Below are 16,594 nucleotides of genomic sequence, written 5' to 3'. Positions count from 1 at the left end.
ATTGATCCCCTCATCACTAAGAAACTTATCCAAGGTGTAGTTCTTGAACTCGGTGCCGTTGTCACTTCTTATCATCAAAATCTTTGCATTGTGTTGACGTTGAGCTTCATTTGCAAAGTCAATGACTGTTTGTTGGGTCTCACTCTTCCTCTTGAAGAAATACACCCAAGTGCATCTTGAATAATCATCCACAATCACCAAGCAATACTTTCTACCCCCAAGACTATCAAAGGATGGAGGCCCAAAGATATCCATGTGAAGGAGCTCCAAAGGCCTCGTAAAGTAGATGATAGTCGTTGGAGGGTGATCCTTCACATGTAGCTTTCCTTCGATACAAGCACTGCAAGCACGATCTTTGGCAAAACTAACATTTGTTAGTCCACAGACACGGTCCCCCTTGAGAAGACTTTGCAAAGATCTCATATTGACATGGGCTAAACAGCGATGCCAAAGCCATCCCACGTCAACTTTGGCCATTAGGCATGTCGCAGTCTTAGTGGGTCGCTCCGAAAAGTTAATCTTATAAAGACCATTCTCGACATGCCCAACAAAGGCCACTTTAAGAGTCTTGCTCCACAAGAGGGCCATGGAATCAATATCGAAGAAAGTGGCAAAGCCCATGAGTGCAAGTTGACGAATGGAAAGTAAGTTGTATGCAAGGGACACAACAAGCATGACTTCCTCGATCATAAGATCATGAGAAATGGCAACCTTGCCAAGACCCAATACCTTAGAAGATGAGACATCACCCCATTCGGTCATATGAAACCTTGTGCACGTCTACCACCAAGTCCTTGCTTTCGATCATATGATTTGTGGCTCCACTATCGAGCAACCATGACCCCCCACCGGAAGCAAACACCTACAAGAGATCAATGCTTGGTTTTAGGTACCCATTTTGTAATGGGTCCTTTGATGTTAGCAACAAGGGTCTTAGGAACCCAAATAGGCCATTCAATGTACTCATAAGAAGAACCAACAAATTTGGCATAAACATACCCATCACTAGCACGTCATAACACGTAAGAAGGGTTAAAGTCGTCAGCTTTGTTGGAAGGAGTAGCATTGCCCTTCTTGACACCACCACCCTTCATATTGTTCTTCTTCTCCTTAGGAGTACCCTCTCCCTCCTTTACAGACGTTTGCTTGAGAGGAGGAGGTTGTTTGGTCTTGTCGTTCTTCTTCTTCTTGGAGTTGGGTGCAAACCCAATCCCCTCCTTGCCCACAACTTCCTTTTGATTGCTCAAAAGGTCGTCGAGGTTCTTTTCACCTTGTATGCAAGACACAAGGCCTTTCTCAAGTTGCTCCTTCAACTTGGCATTCTCCTCCACAAGATGCACATGCTCACAACACGGGTTAGTAGCATTTGCATTATCAATTAAAACCATATGAGGAAATGTGGCCTTCTCCTTGGCTAGCTTCACTTGGAGTTGATCGTGAGACTCTTTGAGGCTAGAATGAACACTATTCAAGGCCATGTGAGCCTTGTCAAGTAGTTCAAACTCCTTGAGTCTAGCATGGTCAACCCCAAGTTTGGCCTTCTCGAAATTAAGCACACGAGAGACAACAAGAGCATGATCAAGATCTTTCTTTAATTTAGTGTAGCGACCCGACCTCAAACGGTCAAGTCTCTGTGCTTTAGTGTCATCCCTGGATCGGTAATGCTGACACACACAGTACTCAGAGGATTTATAACAGAGTAGCAATCACACACTTATTACATCGAATGTCTCAAAAGAGAACTTATTACAATAAATATGGCTTAAGACCATCTAATACGATAACAAAGGAAGGCTTGGAAGATAAAGTGAGTCCATCAACTCCAACAGCATAGCTGAGCTGCACGGCAACGACCTAACGAACCTTACTCCTCGTTTGAAAAGACTGCAACATAATATGTTGCAGCCCGAAAACGGGCCAGCACATGGAATATGCTGGCAAAATAACACGGTAGAGCAAGACAGAATAATGCTATCACTACATGCATATTTGGCTGGTGGAAAGCTCTATGGTTATAGTTTTGCGAAAAGCCAATTTTTTCCTACGACAAAGGAATGGATTTTATTTAACTATCATGGTAGTTGAAACATCATTGAGAAGGTTCCTCCAACTCAATCCCAATTAAAAGTATTTATCAACCCAACAATATTAAATTAGAGTGATGAGATACATATGATAATCCAAGTACTAGATACTCAAGATGTCCATAACCGGGACACGGCTAACCATGATTAGATTGTACACTTTGGAGAGGTTTGCGCACTTTTCCCCACAAGACTCGATCTCCTCCGTTGGATTTCTTACACTACATGGTGTTTGAGAAACGAATGACCGAGACACAGTTTTTCAGAAGCATTAACTCTAACCCCGGGTAGACCGTACCAACCTACATCCCTCTACATCTGCTAGCCTACCACAGGAAGAGGTCATGCAACTTACTCAACTATGCTAGAGCCCATAATAGCTTGTGGCTGCACACGAAAGTCTCTAGCATGAAATATCTTAGTTCCCTTTGAGCCTGGGTGGCGGACCTTAGGATTATCACACGGGTACTCCGGGATATCCTAGGACAACACTGGATTCTCCAGGTGCCCACAAGCAATCCACCTAGATATGTATTTAAGTTGCCACCTTAAGTTGAACCATTAATTAACAATCTCACATCTGTCATGGATTCACTCGCCCAAACCACGTCTACGAGCATAGCATAGCAATATAAGCAATACGTAGAAGTATCTCCCAAAGGTTTGATATTAACAGGGCAATAGGTTCCTACCTCATCAACTACTTCCCAACCCACATGTTATATCACAACCTAACCATGAAATTTTTGAGGATTGGAACTAATGCATAAAAACTAGGTGATAAAATGGGTATGATCAAAGTGTTACTTGCCTTGCTGATGATCCGCAAAACCTAGAGACTTGTAGTAGCACGCTTCGCACTTCGGGTGTTCTATCACAAACAAACAATAGCATACATAAGCAGTCAAGCAAAGAAGCACAGGTAAATCTCAAATAAGAAGATCTAACCAGAAAGTTCAACTTAAGAACTCCGGTTTGCAAAAAGAATCAAATCAAACGGAGCAACGAAACTCAAACTACGAGAGAAACAAGATCCGTTTACTAATTTGTACTAAAGTCAAATTTTACAGTACCAAAATCTTGTTCAAGTTGATTAAACAGAAATAGGGCTTCCAGACGAAGATCTACTTGAATCGCCTGATTCCGATAAACAAGCGAAAAAATAAACTAAACCGAATATCGGATCAGAAATCGCGATCGAGAATAATCGCGGAAAATCCTAGAAAAAGAAAACTAACGAATAGGCTAACGAACGAACGTTCGCTGTATGCGGCTAACGAGTGACCACCATTCGTTAAAATGAACGTACGGACGAACGTCCGCTAAATAAACTAAACCGGAAAAATATAAAACTGAGCTATTCTTAAAAAACGAAAACTAGGGTTTTCGAAAAAACGAATCGGTTTTCTCTGAAAAACCGGCGGCGGCGGGGAGTCTACCTCGACGGGGCTCCGGCGAGATCCGGCGGGGTCCGGTGGGGCGGCGGGGCGGCGCCGGCAGGCGGCGGCGCTAGGCAGCGGGGCGGCGACGGCAGGTGGCGGCGCTAGGCGGCGGGGCGGCGACGGCGCTAGGCGGCAGCGGCGGCAAACGGTGGCGGCGGCGCTAGGCGGCGGGGTGGTTCGGGTGGTGGTGGTGGGGGTCGGGGGCGGCGTATATAAGAGAAGGGGCTGGCTTGGGGGAGGGGCAAGGCGGCGGCGCGGGGACAGAGTCCCGGTCGAACTCGGCGGCGTGCGGCGACGGGAGTCGTCCCACGTCGGGGGCAAGGAAGACGGGGCGCTGGCTGGCGGGGCTTCGGCCCAGTCGGCGGAGAGAATATTTTTTATAACGTGCCGCCGAAAGAAAAATCCTAGAAAAACAAATATGAGAATCTAAAAATGCCAAAACAAATTTTCACTCTCTAAATAAAATATTTAGAATAAGATGAACATTTTCGTGGCCCTAAAATGCATTTTTGAAATACGTGCAATTTTTCTAATTCAAATAAAATAGCAATAAACTCCGAATAAAATCAAATATTTGATTTTAATATTTTCCCCCAATATTTCATTTATTTTGGAGAAGTCATATTATCTCCTCTCATATATTTTAATATGAAAATATTTTCCGAGAGAAAAAAATTAAAACCAATAATCCTCGTTTCAATATTTGATAAAATTCAAATATGAAAACAGTGAAATTCCCAACTCTCTCTCCGAGGGTCCTTGAGTTGCTTAGAATTTCGAGGATCGCGAAACGAAATGCAACAAAATATGATATGCATGAATGATCTATGTATAACATTCCAAATTGAAAATTTGGGATGTTACAAACCTACCCCCCTTAAGATGAATCTCGCCCTCAAGATTCGGGTTGGCTAGAAAATAGGTGTGGGTGGTCTTTGCGAAGATCATCCTCTCGTTCCCAGTTGGCTTCATCTTCGGTATGGTAACTCCACTGAACTTTGCAAAACTTGATAACCTTGCTGCGGGTGACTCGGCTGGCAAATTCAAGAATCTTGACTGGTTTCTCCTCATAGGTCAGATCACTGTCCAACTGAATTGCTTCCAAGGGCACTGTATCTCTTAGCGGTATATCGGCCATCTCACCATGGAACTTCTTTAGCTGTGAAACATGAAACACATCATGAACTCCTGACAGTCCTTCAGGTAACTCCAACTTGTAGGCAACTTCTCCCATACGTTCCAAAATTCGGTACGGTCCTACAAACCTCGGGGCTAATTTTCCCTTAACTCCAAAACGTTTCACTCCTCGAAGAGGTGACACTCGCAGATATGCTCTTTCTCCAATTTCATAGGTTACCTGCATGCGTTTCGAATCCGCATAACTCTTCTGCCTGGACTGAGCTACCTTTAATCTCTCTCGGATCAACTTAACCATATCTTCAGTCTCCTTGATCAAATCTGGTCCAAACAACTGTCGATCTCCAACTTCATCCCACATCAACGGTGTTCTGCACCTTCGTCCATACAGGGCTTCAAACGGTTCCATCTTCAGACTGGCTTGATAGCTATTGTTGTATGAGAACTCTATGTAGGGCAAATTATCATCCCAACTAGATCCATATTCTAGCGCACATGCCCTCAACATATCCTCCAGAACCTGGTTGACTCTCTCGGTCTATCCATCTGTCTACGGGTGGAAGGCTGTACTGAACTCTAACCTCATTCCCAAAGTCTGGTGCAGCTGATGCCAAAACTTTGAGGTAAACTATGTTCCTCTATCTGATACGATGGTCCTCGGAACTCCATGCAGACATACGATCCTGGTCATGTATATCTTGGCCAACTTCGCACTTGTATAGGTGGTTTTCACTGGGATAAAGTGAGCCACTTTGGTCAAGCGATCTACTACTACCCATATAGAATCATATCCTGATTTGGTCCTGGGCAATCCGGTGATAAAATCCATGCCAAATTTATCCCACTTCCATTCGGGTATCGGCATAGGCTGTAACAATCCTGCTGGCTTTTGATGCTCTACCTTCACTCTCTGACATACATCACATATGGATACATACTCGGCAATATCTTTATTCATTCCAGTCCACCAGAAACGTTCCTTCAAATCCAAATACATCTTGGTGTTCCCGGGGTGTATCGAGTATGGTGAGTCATGAGCCTCCTGAAGTATTAACTTCCTGATCCCTGTGTTATTGGGCACATAAACGCGGTCCTCAAACCATAATGTGTCATGCTCAACCTCACGAAAATCTTTGGTCTTTCCTTTGCCCATTCTCTCTTTTATCTTAGCAATCTCTTTCTCATCCTTCTGAGCTTCTCGAATCTTTCCTAGCAATGTCGACTGAGCTTCCATTGTTGCAACAAAACCTCTAGGAACAATCTCCAATCAAAGTTCGCAGAGATCCTCTGCTAACTCTTTTGGCAATCCTGTGCTTACGAGGGTGTTAGCATAACTCTTCCGTCTCAAAGCGTCGGCTACGACATTGGCCTTGCCTGGATGATAGTGAAGTTTCATGTCATAATCCTTTATAAGCTCGAACCATCTCCTCTGCCTAAGTTTCAGCTCCTTCTGTGTGAAAATGTACTTCAAACTCTTATGATCCGTGTACACAACACAACGGTTTCCAATAAGGTAATGTCTCCAGGTCTTCAATGCATGCACTACGGCAGCCAACTCCAAAGCATGCGTGGCATAATTTAACTCATGCGGTTTCAGTTGTCGTGAGGCATACGAAACAACTCTTCCGTCCTGCATAAGCACACTTCCAAGTCCTAAGTGAAAGGCATCGCAATACACTTTAAAATCCTTATGTATATCCGGCAGAATCAGCACTGGGGCTATGGTCAGACGTTTCTTTAACTCCTAAAAACTCGCTTCACATTCTTCCATCCATTTAAATTTGATATCCTTCTTCAATAGCTCTGTCATTGGCTTCTCAATCTTGGAAAAATTCTCAATGAATCTCCGGTAGTATCCTGCGAGTCCAAGAAAACTGCGGATCTCGCTAACTAAAGTGGGTGCCAACCATTCAGTGACTGACTGAACCTTGGTGGGGTCTACTGCTACACCTTCTCCTGATATAACATGTCCAAGGAATCTGACTTCCTTCAACCAAAACTCACATTTGCTGAACTTGGCATACAACTGATGTTCCCTGAGTTTCTCGAGAACTAAACACAAATGTTCCTTGTGCTCCTCCTCATTCTTCAAGTATACCATTATATCATCAATGAACACCACAACAAACTTATCCAAATATTCCATGAACACTTTGTTCATCATGCTCATGAAGTAAGCAGGGGCGTTAGTCAGTCCAAATGACATGAGTGTATATTCATACAACCCGTACCGTGTGGTGAATGCTTTCTTTGGTATATCCTTCTCTTGAATCTTCAGTTGGTGATATCCTGATCGCAAATCGATCTTCGAAAACACCTTAGCTCCTTGCAACTGGTCAAACAAATCATTTATCATTGGCAGTGGGTATTTGTTCTTGATTGTCACCTCATTCAACGCACGATAATCAACAACCATTCTTAGGGACTTATCCTTCTTCTCAACCAAAAGCACTGGGGCTCCCCATGGTGATGAACTCTGTCGGATGTAACCTTTCTTCAATAACTCCTTGATGTGCTTCTTAATCTCCTCAAGATCATTTGTGGGCATCTGGTAGGGTCTCTTTGATATTGGCCCTGTACCTGGCAATAGCTCTATCAAAAATTCGATGTCTCGACCCGGTGGCATGCCTGGTAACTCCTCTGGAAAAACATCTGGGTAATCCTTCACTACAGGCACTTCCTCCTGAACAACTCCCGTGAGGGTATTTACTTGGCTACTCCTAGGCGCATGTCTAGATACATACTTGATCCTTTTTCCCTCCGGGGTGGTGAGACAAATTGATTTACTATCACAGTCAATGCTTCCTCCATACTTTGGCATCTAGTCCATGCCTAATATCACATCCAATCCTTGTGATTTCAAGATTATCAGGTCTGACAGGAAAACATGGCTACCAATGGTTAAGGGTATCCGGTCGCACCATCGGCTAGCCATATACTCTGCTCCAGGTGAACGTACTAACAGAGGGGTCCTAAGGGCTTGGGTTGGTCGTTTAAACTTATCCACGAATCCCCTTGATATGTATGAATGTGATGCACCGGTATCAAAAAGAACAAGGGCGGTAAAAGACTTAACCAAAAACTTACCAATAACCGCGTCTGGCTGCTCTTCAACCTCCTCCACATTAACGTGGTTCACTTGTCCTTTGTTGAATGGATTGGGCTTCTTCCCAGCACTCCCATTACCATTTCCATTCTTCACTTCAGGGCACTCCGTGGCATAGTGTCCAGTCTTCCCGCACTTGAAGCAAGTAATGTGACTTAGGTCTCTCTTGGCGGGTGTGGCTGGATTGGAGCGGTTCTGATTGTTGCTTGTTCCGTTCACAGTCCCATTCTTGGAACCATTGGGGTTATGCGAACTTCCTCCGTTGTGGTTATGACCTCCATGGTTATGAACAAGTCCTCCCGAGTTCGGGGTTAGACGAGGCTTCTGCTGAGCTCCTGAGTTATACCTTCCTTGTCCATACTTCCTCTTACGGCTCTCAATCTTATGCTGCTTCCCTTCAATCATAAGAGCCTTATCTACCAACTCCTAGTAGTTGTTGAATGTTGCCACCATCAACTGCATGCTCATCTCATCATTCAGCCCTTCCATAAACTTCTCTTGCTTCGCGGCATCTGTGGACACATCATCAGGGGCATATCAAGATAACTTTGCTAAACTCATCCACGTACTGAGCCACAGTACGGTTCCCCTGGCATAAGTTGCGAAACTCACGCTTCTTCATGTTCATAGCTCCAGTTGAGACATGGGAGGTGCGGAATGCTTACTGAAACTGATCCCATGTAACAGTGGCTATAGGGTAGGTGATAGTGTAACTCTCCCACCATGAGGCTGCTGGTCCATCCAACTGATGTGCGGCAAAACGCACCTTCTCAGCATATGTACATCCTGCAGTGGTTAACTGCCTTCCAATCCTGCGGAGCCAATCATCTGCCACTAGTTGTCAACTGGTGGTGGTGGCGGTGGGTTATTTTTATTGTTGTTGCCTTGGTTATGAACTAACAACTGCATCAGTGTATTCTGCTCCTGGATCAACTGAGTGAGCTCCGGTGGGAAGGTAAATCCGGGGTCACGTCTCGGAGGCATCTGAGGTTTTTAGAGGGAAGAGAATAGAATAGAATGAGGTCTAATGAGAAAAACACTACCCATATGCACATGAGACAAACACAATCATTTCACTCAATCAATCAAGCAAGGGCATACAATCGATCTAATCTATCGTTACCAAAGTGCTTGGACTATACTATAAACATGGTGGAATACTACTACTAATGTGGTGGTCTACTAGAAATATTAACCAGTCGAAGACTCCATGATGTCTGCTCCAGCTTCTTCTTCATAGTCATCATCGCTATCGTCGGGGTCTGAGTCGGTGTCGTCGATGATGATGTAGTCCTCAGAACGAATCTCCTTGGGTTCATCGTCTTCTCCTCCTGGCGCGGGGTCTCCCATGAACACTCCTAGCTTCCTTTCCAGATCATCATTCTTTTCCACTAGTACGACAATTTCCTCCTCATAATCTTCGCGTGTAGCCTTGAGTTCTTCCTCCAGTTCCGTGATCCTTGTCATCGCCTTCTTTAGATCTATCATGACTGCGCACATCTGGTTCTCCTAGCGATGAATGTGATGGTTTAACTCCTCGATGAAAGCTGCGATTGATCTATCCTTCCCGGTGCTGATCATCTCCCATTTCTCATCTCGGCGCCCACAAATCTGGTATATAGTATCCTTAAGCTCCTTATGGTAAACTTCTCCGGTATTCTTCATAAAAGAACCAGTACAAGAAGTATCGAGCATGGACTGATCATTACGAGAAAGTCGGGCATAAAAATTCTGAATAATAATTTCTCTTGAGAGCTCATGATTGGGGCATGAATATAACATTGACTTAAGCCTCCCCGAAGCTTGAGCGATACTTTCTCCTTCACGAGGCCAAAAATTATATATATATATATAATTCTGATCATGATGAACCAGATGCATAGGATAAAACTTCTGATGAAATTCCAATTTCAATCGGTTGTAGTTCCAAGATCCAATATCATCACATAACCTATACCATGTCAATGCCTTTCCCGTCAAAGATAAAGGGAATACCTTCTTCCTGACTTCATCCTCAGGCAAACCTACAAGCTTAAATAATCCACAAACTTCATTCACATAGATTAGATGCATATCAGGATGTAATGTTCCATCTCCTGCATAAGGATTAGCTAGCAGTTTCTCTATCATACCTGAAGGAATTTCATAATAAATATTTTTAGTAGGTTCAGTAGGCCGAGGAGCAACTCTTTTCTCTACCAGCCGAGGTGAAGATACCCCAAACAAGCCCCTCAAAGGATTATTTTCCACGGTGACAAGTGACAGTAAATTTCAGCACGTAATATAAATGTTTCCTTACCAAATTCCACTCACCAAAGTACTTCACTCCCCAGGAATGGCGCCAGAAAAGAGTCTTGATGACCCACAAATATAGGGGATCTATCGTAGTCCTTTCGATAAGTAAGGGTGTCGAACCCAACGAGGAGCAGAAGGAAATGACAAGCGGTTTTCAGCAAGGTATTCTCTGCAAGCACTCAAATTATCGGTAACAGATAGTTGTGTGATAAGATAGTTCGTAACGGGTAACAAGTAACAAAAGTAACTACGGTACAGCAAGGTGGCACAATCCTTTTTGTAGCAAAGGACAAGCCTGGACATACTCTTATATAATGCAAAGCGCTCCCGAGGACACATGGGAATTACTGCCAAGCTAGTTTTCAACATGCTCATATGATTCACGTTCGTTACTTTGGTAATTTGATATGTGGGTGGACCGGTGCTTGGGTGTTGTCCTTGCTTGGACAAGGCTCCCACTTATGATTAACCCCTCTCGCAAGCTTCCGCAACTATGAAAGAACGATTAAGATAAATCTAACCATAGCATGAAACATGTGGATCCAAATCAGCTCCTTACGAAGGAACACATAAACTAGGGTTTAAGCTTATGTCACTCTAGCAACCCATCATCTAATTATTACTTCCCAATGCCTTCCCCTATGCCCAAATCATGGTGAAGTGTCATGTAGTCGACATTCACATAACACCACTAGAGGAAAGACAATATACGTCTCATCAAAATATTGAACGAATACCAAATTCACACGATTACTTATAACAAGACTTCTCCCATGTCCTCAAGAACAAACGTAACTACTCACAAAGCATATTCATGTTTATAATCAGAGGAGTGTTAATTATCATTAAGGATTTGAATATATGATCTTCCACTGAATAAACCAACTAGCTAGCATCAACTACAAGGAGTAATCAACACTACTAGCAACCCACAGGTACCAATCTGAGGTTTTGAGACAAAGATCGGATACAAGAGATGAACTAGGGTTTCAGAGGAGATGGTGCTGCTGATGATGTTGATGGATATTGATCCCCTATCGATGAGAGGGTCATTGGTGATGACGATGGCTTCGATTTCCCCCTCCCGGAGGGAAGTTTCCCCGGCAGAACAGCTCCGCCGGAGCCCTAGATTAGTTCTGCCCAGGTTCTGCCTCGAGACGGCGGCGCTTCATCCCAAAAGCTTCCTCTTGATTTTTTTTTCCATGTCAAAACACATCATATAGCAGAAGATGGGCATCGGAGGCCTGCCTGGTGGCCCACGAGGTAGGGGGCGCACCCAGGGGGTAGGGCATGCCCCCACCCTTGTGGTTGCCTGGTGGGTCCCCTCTGGTGCTTTCTTCACCCAATATTTTTTATATATTCCAAAATAATTCTCCGTAAATTTTCAGCACTTTTGGAGTTGTGCAGAATACGACTCTTAGATTTGCTCCTTTTCCAATCCAGAATTCCAACTGTCGGCATTCTCCCTCTTCATGTAAACCTTGTGAAATAAGAGAGGAAATGCATAAGTATTGTGCTATAATGTGTAATACCAGCCCATAATGCAATAAATATCAATATAAAAGGATGATGCAAAATGGACGTATCAGTGGCCAACTTTGATGCCCGGTATATGTAATATGCTGCTTTGTTGATGCCCGGTATATGTAATATGCTGCTTTGTTCCCTATATTTGCATTAGTGGCGAATTTTTATGCCCAGTGGATGTAATCTATGTAATCGCAGTAATGTCCTAGCTTTAGTTGCTTGCTTATTTGTTTACTTATAGTCTTGGTTATTTGTTACTGCAGTTCTTTTTCCTCTGTTTGCTCGTGGCCGCAATAACAATGGTCCACATGTGGGCCATTGTAACCATGGCCCTCCTACGGCCCATGGGGTCCATGGTCCTCCTACGACCCTACGATCCATGGGCCTCCTATGGGACTTACGGTCCATGGGCCTCCTACGGGCCTAACGATCCATGGGCCTTGTACAAGTCGTAGGATCCATGGGATGTACTGATCGTGGATCAAAGTTGGAACATGATATGGGTCATAAACAGGCTAAAATTGGAACAGTCTATTTATGGGCTCAGACCATAATGGGACATTAATAGGCCGGAAGACAGCAGAGGCTTAATTCTATCGACAGGCATAATAGGTCGTTAATGGGCCATAATACATGACGAGATGAAGAAGGCCCAAAGTGCCAAAACGGGCGGGCCGCCTGTAACCACTGGCTGAATTTTTCCCATTAGCGGAATAGGCCAATAACGGACCGTAAGTAATCGAGGACCGTAAATGAGCCCAAGAATATATGGGCCTTAGAAGGCCGAAATATAGCACAGGCCGAAAACGGCCTAATAAAATCATGGGTTGTTAATGGGTATAAATCATTTATTGTTCATTATGGGCCAGAATAACCACATGCTGTTAAAGGGCCAAGAGATACAGAAGGCCTCATATGAGCCGAAAGATATCATGGTCCATACATGGGCCGAAAGTGTCAATGGGCTCGAATTATATTTGACGGCCCACATGACGTTACTGGGCTAAAATCGGAAAGGCCATAACGGGTCATGAGCTATCGGATCGTAAATGGGCTATATGCGAGCAGGCTGTTAACATGCTTCACATGGGCTGGCTCGCTAACTTTGACCAAGTCAAATGAGCCATTCAGAATGGGCCACTGTTGGGCCGTTACACATGTTGACGTATCACAGGTGCCTATTGTCCATTGGATGGATGAAATCTGTCCCAACGTGTAGCTGACACATGGTTCCTTCGGCCAATAAGAATTTTACACATGGAAATTGCCAATTGTCCGGTCTATTAATGGGTTATCGCATCCAAATCGGAACCCGATAGCTTAACGATGACCCGCTACGGTGGATACCACGTGTCGATTACCCTTGACGAAAACACTTCCATGACGCGGCATTGATCGTCATGGAAATGGACACTTCCGTGATTATAATTCAAGTGTTGTCATGGAACACCTCCATGACAGCACATGTATGACTATCTTGATTCTGTCACAAAATCGTCACGGATGTACATGCATGACAGAAAACGTGACGTACTGTGACAAACACGTATCATCATGGAAGTGTTTTTTGTAGTGAATAAATTGGCTAAAGGCCAGCTCATGAGATAAAAACTACTTCAGAAGCGACGAAGGTAGACGAGTCCATCCAAATACAAAGGGCAACACCAAGCATAGAACGTAGACCTTAATCCTCGTCGAAAAATACCTCTACAACATGAGACATTGCAGCCGTGTAGGTCATTATTTTGAATATGTTGGCAAAGTCACAGAATGAAAAGAATAAAATACTGTCAGTATATGCAATATGGATGTGGTGGCTCTAAGTTTAAGTTTTTTATAAAACCTAGTTTTTTTCGTACATCAAAGGAATCAAATTAATTACTACAAATTAATGTTATTAATGAGATGGTTCCGCCAACCAAATTCTCATAACCCAAGTCATAATTAAACCCAAATCATTTATAGTTATTGTGTCGAGAGTTCCTGATAGCTCCAATTCCAGAGGCTCAAGTTGTCTGTAACTGGGGACACGGCTAATCGATTAGGTTAATACTCTGCAGAGTTTTGCGCACTTTCCCCACAAGATTTGATCCCTCTTTTTATGTCCTTCCACTTCCTGGTGTTTAAGAGCGGGATGACCGAAACATGGTCTTTCAAAGAGTTTCCCTAACTATTGCCAGTGCCCATCCAACCCTACCACTCGTTTAAATCTCGTAGCACTGGTACAGTCAGAGTCACAACTAAGATTAACCAAGCTAGAGCCCATATTGACTTGTGGTTGCGCAAAAGCTTCTAGTCTTGAAGCATCCATCCGTCTCTTTGAGCCTGGGTGGAGCTTTCCTCATGATAACTGGCCTACTCCAACTCACTGGGCAGATCCACTGGTTTCTCCAAGGTGCCTTTAAACCATTCCACCCAGAGGTACATTGAAATCTTGGTCTTGATGTCTTGAAATCTTGAGGTTGTAGTCTTGATAAAAATTTATAACACACTCACATCTCCCATGTATCACTCAACCAACTCCCACCTATTAGAGCGTAGCAACATAATAAATCATCATTTCATGGGCATTGGTAACAGGGGTGTGGGGTTTTCTTACCTCATGATAATACTCAAGAACCAATTTCAACGTTACCTACTTGCATGTATGGTGAAAAGATTGAATCTAATGCAATAAAATCATGGGTATAGCTAAAAAAATATGATCAATGTGACTTGCCTTGATGATGTCCTTGAAACTCTAGTGATTCGTAGTAGCAAGCTTCGCACCCCGGAAAAAGAAAAAAAAAGAAAAAATATAGTAGACATATTATATATGAAAATTCTTAGAATTTTCCATAGAAAAACATGACTATTTTTCAAGGCCAAATAAAATATTTTAAAATGTTATTTTTGCAATAACTTCAAAATGGATTTGAATTTGCTTTTCTAATCTTTTTCCAATTTGTTCCAGGGAGTGAGAAAATCTAACAGCACTTGGAACTTCCTTAGGATGGAGATTTGGAAGCATTTAATTTTGTGAAGCGGGCTGGACAAAACACGGAAAAAAATTATATGAGACCAGGTTTCACGGTTAGCAGGTGAGACCCATCCTGATGGATGACACATGGCATTCACAAATCACAAAGCATCTAATCTCCCCCCTGATTTTAAGTGGGGGTGAGAGATACTTTGTGATTTGTGAATGCCACGTGTCATCCATCAGGATGGGTCTCGCGTGAGACCTGGTCTCATAGAATTCTTTTCCGACAAAACACTTTATCCTTGACCATCAATTCGTGTTAGGTATGATTTCTCATTCTATATTTCTACTTGATTTAGCAGTCAATGGCGGCACCGAGGTCGATGGGGTCGTGGAAGCCATGGCCGCAGCCCACACCACCAACTCCCTCACTTATGGAAAGCCACGCGTGTAGCAGAAGTGAAGCACCATACACGGCTCTATGGTTGGAGACCATACCCTTGCTGCTTTCTAAGACCTCTCTGAACTTCTCTGAATTTCACCTGCAGCAGCGCGCATGCAAGAGTGCAAGCGGCCCCACCTCTCTCTGAACCTGTCTTATTTTTGTTACTGTTAGATCGTAAACTAATGAAGCTGAAGTGTCAAGAAATCATTGTTACCACTGATGCCAGGGCGACTTGAATATGATCTCAAGGAGTTATAGGAATCTTCATGTAGATGTGAAACCTGGACATGTCAAATTATGTTCTGATGGTACCGTCTCATTGGATGCCATGTCTTATCATCCAGAAGCTGTAACTATTAGATTTAGTTGTGAGAACACTACACTGCTTAGAGATAGAAATAATTCCAATTCGCCTGGGTATTGTTGTGCATCTTACTACACTGAACTGACGGGATGAAGAATACAAATACATTATTGTTCCGTCCTTTGTCTGAAAAGGAGATTAGACTTGAAGAAGTGCTAGGCAGGAAATAGGTAGGTTAGGAGATGTGAGACGATATAGTTTTGATCAAATTTGATGTTTCCGTCAACTCCAGAGTAACGTACTATGTTTGTGTGTCCTCTTATATCCTAATAACTGAATTTTGCATGATGCGGCTCAATATTCCTTGCATCAAGTTGCTTCAGCCAATCTTTTGTGTGCTAGCTTAGCTGAGATCATGGAGTTTTGAGAAGTGAGAACAAATTTAGTTTTGCGTTTCCGTGCAATTTCTAGGATGAACAGGTATGTCAGATTCGTGACCTTTCTTAAGCTCATCTTTGTATTTAATTCTCATGCATGCAGCGTTGGATATTTTTCTGACATGCTTAAACCTGGCAGACAGTTCACCTGTAAATTCAAATCACACATAACTAACTAAGGCCGTGTTCGGAATCCATCTCATCCGCTCCGACTCCGCACATTTTTGGAGCTCAGTTTAGCCCGCTCCGTAAAAATGAGCTAGAGGCTCGTCTGCTCCGAAGCAGAGTGTAGGGAGCGGAGAGGAGCCGAACGCGGCTTAAACCGTACTTTGAGTAGGCTTTCAAATGTCACACCTAATGCTGAGACATCTTCATGAAAAATTGCTACTACCTTGGAGAATGGAGCAGATTGATAATGATGTTATACTAGTAATAAAAATACTTGATTGAGGAATACATAGTTGATTGAATGTGACGTGAGCCCGTACGTGCTGCTTAGTTCATGAAATCGGAAGGAGGCCGCGACCAGACCAAAGCTGGCCGACGGACCACGAATTCACAGGCTGGCCCGTTAGCATGCTTCCCCGGCCTGTAACGAATTCGACCCGGCGGGACCTCCTAACGGCGTTTTCTATTTGGCGCTGTAAGCTCCCGTACCGGGCACACACCACCTTCGACCTCGGCTTTGCCCATTTATGTATTTTTCTTGTTCCCTCAAACATAAGAAAAAACAGTGTACCTGGGATTCGATCTCAGAACCTCAAAAGTTCATTCATTTAATAAAGTTAAAAAAATCGTCAACTTTAAAAAAATCATTGATTTTGAAAAGAGCTCATCAATTTTGCAAAAAGTTCA

Source organism: Triticum urartu, chromosome 7A (assembly GCF_056163025.1).
Source record: "Triticum urartu cultivar PI428250 chromosome 7A, HENAU_Tu73, whole genome shotgun sequence".
In the NCBI taxonomy this organism is placed as follows: Eukaryota; Viridiplantae; Streptophyta; class Magnoliopsida; order Poales; family Poaceae; genus Triticum; species Triticum urartu.
This window is presented reverse-complemented; position numbering follows the sequence as displayed.